We start from the raw sequence: 7,994 nt of genomic DNA, 5'->3' as shown, positions 1-7,994 counted from the left end.
AGAGAACACGAATGAGCTGCTTAAATACGCAAAGTATATCACAGGTTTTTGTAGAAGGACACAGAAATAATAATAAAAAAAAGGAAACACAAAATCAAATTCTTGATTTGAAGCGCCGGTAATTAAAGGTAAGAGCAGTGCAGAGGGTTGTCGACAGGTTTCAATAACACTGATTCGTTTATGAAAGGTTATAAACATTCGTAGGGGAATCCTAAAAAATAGCAACGTTTCGAGGCCTTTCCTTAAACGAACCGCCTTCAAAATACCTCGAAGCTCTGTACATAAACTCAAACCAGGAAAAGCAGATAAGGATGCTGGAAAATACTTTATGGTCAGACAAGTCCTGAATATATTTATATCATACTTTTGCACATGAGTTTTATCTGAACACGTACCGTAAAAAAGAGAGAGCAAAATAAAAGGTAAATGAAAAAAAACTAATAGCTGGAGCTGTGCTTGGAGCTGTTTAAACTCAGACACCGGAGAATCAGCCTCTCTCTGAGCATTAAAAATAGTATTAAAACGAGTTTAGGCACAGCTTGATAACATTTTTCTTTTCTTTCTGATTCCACAAGACAGCGTTGTTGTGATAAGAGCATGCTTCAGGGGATGGAGCGCCGTGGGAGAAATGAGTATAGTTTCACATGCAACTTTCCGAGAGAAGCTTAGAAAGAGGAGGAAGGGGACATGGTCTACTGACAGATCTAGGAGGTTTCTGGGGTAAGGTTGGGTTTAGCATTTCTTTATGTTTGTGTATGTGCGTGTGTGTGTGCATAGGTGAGGTCTGAAGCATCTCAAGGAGGAGGAGGCCCACTTGAGGAGGCCGTCGTTGAGGAGTATAATGGTTTGAGGCAGTCGTAAAATGGTCACAAAAAGTTGGAGGCAGGTTGGACTGTCTGTGACGATGAGAGTGCGGCTGAAGTTATGTTTGTTTCAAATGAAGCAATTACAATCACTATTGTTTGGGTACATTTGCCTTCAGACAGTCAGTTAGTTAGTTGTAATACTGAGAGCGCGGTTCAGTGGTGCTGCTTTCTCCTGCGGAAGAAAAAAACCCACAAAAACAAAACAAAAACCATTCCTCTGTAGAGGAGTAATTGAAGGTGTCTTTCTAGCAGGAAATGGGTTTCAGGTGTGCAAGCGCGAGTGTGGCGTGTGTGTCGTCTAGTCGTCGATACAGATGACCTCTCCGCTGCGCTGCTCCCGTCGGTTCACCAGCAGTTCTGCTTCCCGTTCCTTCTTTACAGACATGGGAGGCCCGTTCAGGACTGCAAGGGGGGAAACAGAAACACAAGCTCGGGTCAGCCGGTTCAGTACGTCTTTGCTTTCTGTCCTTCCACAGACGGAGCACCAAAAGAAAAAAGAAACATCCATCAGATCAGATGAAGACCAGCACGGTTTCTTGAATTACTAGAGACCAGAAGTCATATTTATATTTTCAATGTGTGTTATTCTTTAAAAGACATCACTGAGAGACTCGGCACACGGTGTTAATCACTTATAAAGCTGGTGTTTGCAGGCGAAGATATTGTTTTAATCAAGCAACGGGTATGTTTTATTTCAGTGGCACTTTTGTCATCCTAAAACATGGCAAGAGTGTTGATTTATTTAAGCTTTTTTGTGCTCAATGTCATTTTCACGAACCTTTTTCAAAAATACCCTCATTCCATAATGACCCAGGCTCAATGGAAATGACCACCATTTCATGACAACCAAATTTGTTGGTTGTCATGAATCAGTCAATCACATGATCAGTCAATTTGTCTCCTTTCAGACATGAAGGAGACAAATTGCTTTTGTTCAAACTGAGCAGCTGAATGGGGAAGACGGAGGATTAGAGGGACTTTGAATGTTTATGTTGGAGCCAGGAGGAATCGCCTCACCATTTTAGACACTGATGATCTACTGGGATTTTAATGCATAACCATTTACAGGTTCATAGAGAATGATCCAAAGAAAGAGAAAATATCTAGTGAATGTTAAGTTGTTAGGATGGAAAGCCCTTGTTGTTTGGCCACGAAGGACTGAACTACTACATACAGGGAACAAAAAAGACTGGTATGAAAACAGTTCATCCCAGAATGCACTGCATCAACCCACTAGTTTCTAGGAGGAAGACCAGGAGAGCCAAAGCGTGATCACATGACATGGGTAACAAAACCAACCTCCATGCCCTCTTCTTGTCCATTTGTCCAATAGTCTACCAGAGCTACATTGGGATAAGCACATTTCCCTGTCTTTCGTCTTTGTAAAAACTGGATCCTAAGTAAATATTAATTCTACCATTTGGGTAGCTGAATGAGATATCCAAATGGTAGACTTCAAATAAGCCACTGACCCTGGCTTATTTGAAGTTCTGCAAAAGGGATCTTTGAATTAAAGACACTGTTTCTGATCCTGTCACTGAACCGACGCAGCTGCCATTATCCTGAGAGATGAACTGCAGCTCTACATATAATACCCACTTGTGCCAGTCAAGCTGACGCTAACCCAACTGCAAGCATTATTAACCCCCTTGGATGTTTTACCCTTTTTATTGCTGTAGTAAACCTATCTTGATCAACAAAATTAAGGTTTTTTTTTGGTAAAACAGCCTTTAATACAAAAGTAAACACTTTGATGGAAAACTGTTCTCTACAGAACAATCACAATTAGTTAAAAACATTCAGTATAAAATTGGTGCATAATTACCCAGCAGCTCACTCAGTTTAAGTGACTAACTTAATTCAACAGAGGTCCATCTAGTTGATGCTAGTAGTCTCACACTGAGTGGATGGAGATCACGTTTCCCTGTCTTTCTCACAACAGATCTCCAGAGTGCAGTGACTGTGTCTCCAGTGGTCGTAGTGTAAAGACACCTGCATCTTGAACGTCCATTCACTGCTTAATCGGTGATTCCTGGCTACCATTACGGCATGAAGACAAAAAGAACACTAAGAACCCCATAAGTCACGGGATGGATACAAAAACATCTTTAAGGCCCTGAACATCCCCTGGAGTTCACTTAAATCCATCATCAAGAAGTGGAAGGAAGACGGCCCTGAGCTGTCTAGATCAGGGCGTCCTCACACACTGAGTGACAGTGTAAGAAGGAGACTTACTAGAGAGGACGCCATGACACCCCTGCTTTGACTATGCTGAAGGAGTTACGAGGTGGAAAGACTCTGCATACAACAACTGCTGAACAGTCTGGGTTCTTCGCCAGTCAAGGCTTTATGGGAGAGCGACAATGAGAAAGCTACTGTTGAAGAGAATTCATATCAAGGCTTGATGGGTTTAAAAAAAGGCATGTGAGAGTGTCAAAGTATGTCAAAAAAAAAAATCTAAAAATTTTGTTGTTGATTTGTCAAAGCAATAAAATTGGTAAAACAACAAAGGCGTGAATACTTTTATAGCCACTGCAAGCATAACATTCATATTGAGTAAGACCACGGCTAAAAGGGCAAACAAAAAAGCCTCACACTCGCACAAAAGTATCAACAATTTAAGTTTCCTCAGTTGGGGGAGATTAAGGTTTAGCTTGACAATGAATGTCTTATTTAAACGAGTGAGCTGTTGGGAGCTTAGGAGAAGGAATCATTTCAAACCAGTATACTTGTTTTCTATTTTCAAAAATGAAAATCAGCAAATCAGCCATAATCACTGAAAAAAAAACACAGCAATCTGTTCCTAGATGTTTATCTGGGCGAACAAAAACATTTGTAGTTGGGCAAGACGCAAACATTACATTTTGAAGAACATGGCTTGTGGTAAATGTGGCCTGAGCTGGAAGCACTTTTTCAACAATCTCCATCTTTGCTGTGTTTACAGATGTTAACTCTACAGAGACATTATGTTTAAAAATATGACAATAAGTGCACTTAAACATGGTAATCACATGGCTTTTGCAACAATAAGCAGCCTTCCAGGGGTACATTACTATGGTTTTTATTTAAAAAAACTTGCATATTACAGTACATCAATAATATATACAGTATCATGATTCGTGTTTGCAATAAGGGCAAAACCTAGAAATGCGTAACTGTTGACTGAAAGAAAGCGAGGCCAGCAATGAGTAAACATCTTTTTTTTTAAGCGCAGGCAAATAAGGGTACAGAAACACACAGATGAAAACGAACACCTTTCTGCATGACACACACCTGACCAGCGCAGGGTCTGTGTTTCCCACATTGGTGGGTTTTCATGAAAGCGTTCTGAAGGCATTTTTAGAGCTCGTTTCAAAACAAAAAGCCAGGAATAGACCAACGCAAGATGGCTTTCACTTGCACCACGAGGAAAGATAAACTGTTGTAACACTGGCTTGCTGATCAAAGATGAGATACGCTGCGTATTGGGCTGATGATGTCGGAGGGAAGAAAAAAAAAAAGGTGAAACTGTGAGAGGGGACCAGTTATGGGAAAACGTACTGGCATTTTTCCAGCAGAGGCCAAGAGAGGAGACAGAGAGAAATAACTGTGTGCGAGAGTATGGTAGGAGAAAGCAAAATCTGATAAGAGACTGAAAAAAATCAAGGTAAAGACTGGGAAAATAACAAGGGGTGCACAACAGGAAAAAATGCTTCAGAGCCAGAGATGTGGAACAAAGAGACAATAAAAATGTAGAACAAAGAGGAAAAGCTGATACTTAACTGAAAACAGATCAGACAAGAAATCAGGAATGCTCAAAAAGCGATTAAGATTGTCTATCCACAAAAGAGTTTTAGACAGATAATAAAATTGTTCTAGCTTAACATTGTTAAAATAGAAATCAAGGATATAATTTATCACTAAAAGCAACTGAATATATTTAGCTGGTAGAGGTAAGAACTTTGTGGCTAGCACTCAAAAAACAGTATCCAAGAGGTAGCATATAACTGGAAAACAGAAGGGGACCAAGGACTGATGCCTGTGGCACACCACAACTCATTTGAGCCACTAGGCGTCTTGTTTTCAGGGTGAGAGCAATCATTCCGGTTACAGTGTATGAGAGCAAATGATCAGTAATACCAACACAGGACTTTAGATGATGGCAGAACATAATCTGATTAAATGATTGCCAATACAAAGTGTCAAAATTAGCTCTCATCGACTTAGTCGCGAGACAAAAATTGTGCCAACCTCCCCCTTCTGGACACCGGGCGAAGGCCAAGCTACTTCGCTCAGAGCTCTGTGCAATGGGTTGTGTGATTGGGCAGAAGACTGTGGGCATGTTTTATTCAGAAATTCGCTCGCTTCCACTATCCGGTGGATAGTGTATCTGAGGAGTGTTTATTAGAAGTTTATCAGAGGAATGTTTATTATTAGGAGAATTTATGCTGACGGAATTACCTACATTTTGTACGATTCTTTACAAAATACTTACAACTCCTGTCAAATGGCTATATACTTATACTGAAGCAGGCGGGGCATCTCTAGGTTGCTGGGCCTGTGTGTGGAAGGTGCGTACAAATACAGAAGTCCCATAACCGCAGGAACAGAAGTCAACTGTTTAGCTTTTTGCATGGTACTTTAGCTTCCTTGTAGCTGCAGGTTAATGTTTTCACCCCCAAATTAAGTTGGCAAATGCAAACAAGTCATGAAAATAAAAGGACTTCAAGGTGAACAACTGCTGTGCGGGTAACATTAGCATGGTACTTTAGCTTCCTTGTAGTAGCAGGTTAATGTTTTCTTACCCCAAATTAAGTTGGCAGTGAGAGTTAAAGTAAAGGTAAGACAAACCCAACATTAAGAAAGAGAACGCATCTCTAAGAGCTTTTAAACTCCAAGCAACGCCATTAGTCAACTCTCAAAGACCCGAAACTTTAAACTACTTTTGATGGATCATCTATAGTTCAAAACAGCTATTAAAAAAGCCTGGCCAAAGTCTTGGTGCGTCTCTCCCCTGTAGATGCTGCATATTATCTGATCAAGGGAATGCTGCCTTCTTGACAGGAAATGCATCATATTTGCTTCTATAAAGCCTCATCACCAGACTGCAACAGCTTAGAACCGAAAACCAGAATAATCAGGAACAAACGTTTGTCTTTTGTACAACCATTAATCATGCCATTTTGTACTCTGCTGCTGCCGTGCACCCCAGATGATGAGTAATCTATCTATCCATTACAATAACTTCAAACTATGTTGTGCAGCACTAACACAGATCGTATTATAATGTAGCCAGAGGTTTTCTTAATAATTATAGTTACTGTATTTGATCATCCAGATATATTCAGACTCAGCGCCTAGTACTGAGGCAGGCACTCACTACTGTTTATTACTAACCAAATGATGTCTTTGAAATCAGTTTCAATGTTGTACGATTCTACTTATTCTATTAATGTTTTAAGTCACAGTTTGGTTTTGTTCACATTTAACTGGATAAAATCGTGAGGAGAGAAGTAAAGGATGTCAATGCGTTTGCTCGAGTCGGTATAAGGTTTATTCAAATAGTCCCTTTTTTGGCACAAAAGCAATAAAAAATGTTCCATTTTCATTTACTGTGACGTGGGGTCAATATCATGAACGGCCGTAGTTAGACATTTCGGGCTAGCATTTTCAAGCCACAACAGTTCTGGTTTCTGGTCAGCTATCGAGAAGAAGGAAGATATTCTGCTCTTTTAGACTGGTTAAGATGTCGAGGCTCTTAATTACAGCTTGTTTTTATTTACTTGTTATTTATTTACATATTAAGGGTAATTCAGTCCTGATTCCTGACACTCCACTTTTCTTTTACCTCTGTTTTAATGCTTTCTTGTACTTATCCCATTATCCATTGTCTCTTATCCCAATTTGGTGTGGTAAATATATTTCTTTGGCTAAATCTGATGTGGGAAAAAGAAAAACTCTGCACTGGAAAAGTATTTTACATAAAAATATGAACTGGGAAAGATTCCTTGGCACCATGATTTAAAAATACAAAGGCGAACTACAGTTTATATATTAAAAAAAAAAAAAATTCCCTAAATTACCATGCACAAATGCACACATTTACAAGGATGTAACACTTGCAAATGTGAACAAATACCATGTATACTCATTGCAGGCCACACACAAACCTTAAAAATTAAAGTGAAATGCCACTCAAATTTAGCATCATAACAGTCACACAGCTCTTAACCAAAATTTGAATTTTGCTCCGTCCAGAAACACAGCGGAGGGATAGTGCTGTTCTCCTCATGATAAGATGTTAGGCACAGCTTTGCTGCACACACACTGCGTTCGGAAAAAGCGATAATGCAGGCAGGAGTGTTTTATTTTCTCTGGGATCAGGGGACATTTTCCACCGCGTGGAATCCATCACGCTGTCACAATAAAGTAGCTCGAGGAACAAAAATGTCTCTTCGGGCTTCAAAGCGAATCTCCCTTTTTCTTTCGGTGACAGATTACAGACTTCATCTATGAGGAAGAGCGGCTCATAAATAGTGCTTTCTGTAGTCATGAGGTCTAAAAACAGGAAATGTGGATACTTCGACAGTGGTATCCCCAGCTAGGAGACAATCTCCCATAAAAAAAAAAAAAAAAGGTGCAGGAGCAAGTAATATTGTTCCACTTGCGTTACAGTACATATTTTGTTGGCAGTCTATCAGGTTAGGGGAGCTGCTACTGATTCTGTTAAAAACACTACAAATCAGTTCTCCAAATCTGTGGCTTTTGGATTTATGCTTGGTTGACTTTAGGGATCCTAAAACAAGACGATCCACGGGGTGAAGTGATTTAAAACCTTTTCTCCTTTAGCTAGCTTTCTTTTTGAACTTTCTCACCAAAATGAACTTGGCCCAGTTTTTCGCTCTCTATTTTGAGTTTGGATTTCATCTTCCTGCATTCAAGGAGATTAGCAAAGTTCTTTACAGGTTTTCAGGTTGTTTGAGATATCCAAAGTGTTTGTATTTTTACGTGTGTGTGTGTGTGTGTGCGTGTGTGTATGCGTTTGAGTATGAGTGTGGAGGACGAGAGGACTGTAGAGGAATGAGGGAGTACAGGGTCAGATCGAGGGAACCGGCTTGTTCAGTCAGCCTGCACATGAAGGATGGATCC

This window comes from Gambusia affinis, linkage group LG18 (genome assembly GCF_019740435.1).
Source record: "Gambusia affinis linkage group LG18, SWU_Gaff_1.0, whole genome shotgun sequence".
NCBI lineage: Eukaryota > Metazoa > Chordata > Actinopteri > Cyprinodontiformes > Poeciliidae > Gambusia > Gambusia affinis.
This window is presented reverse-complemented; position numbering follows the sequence as displayed.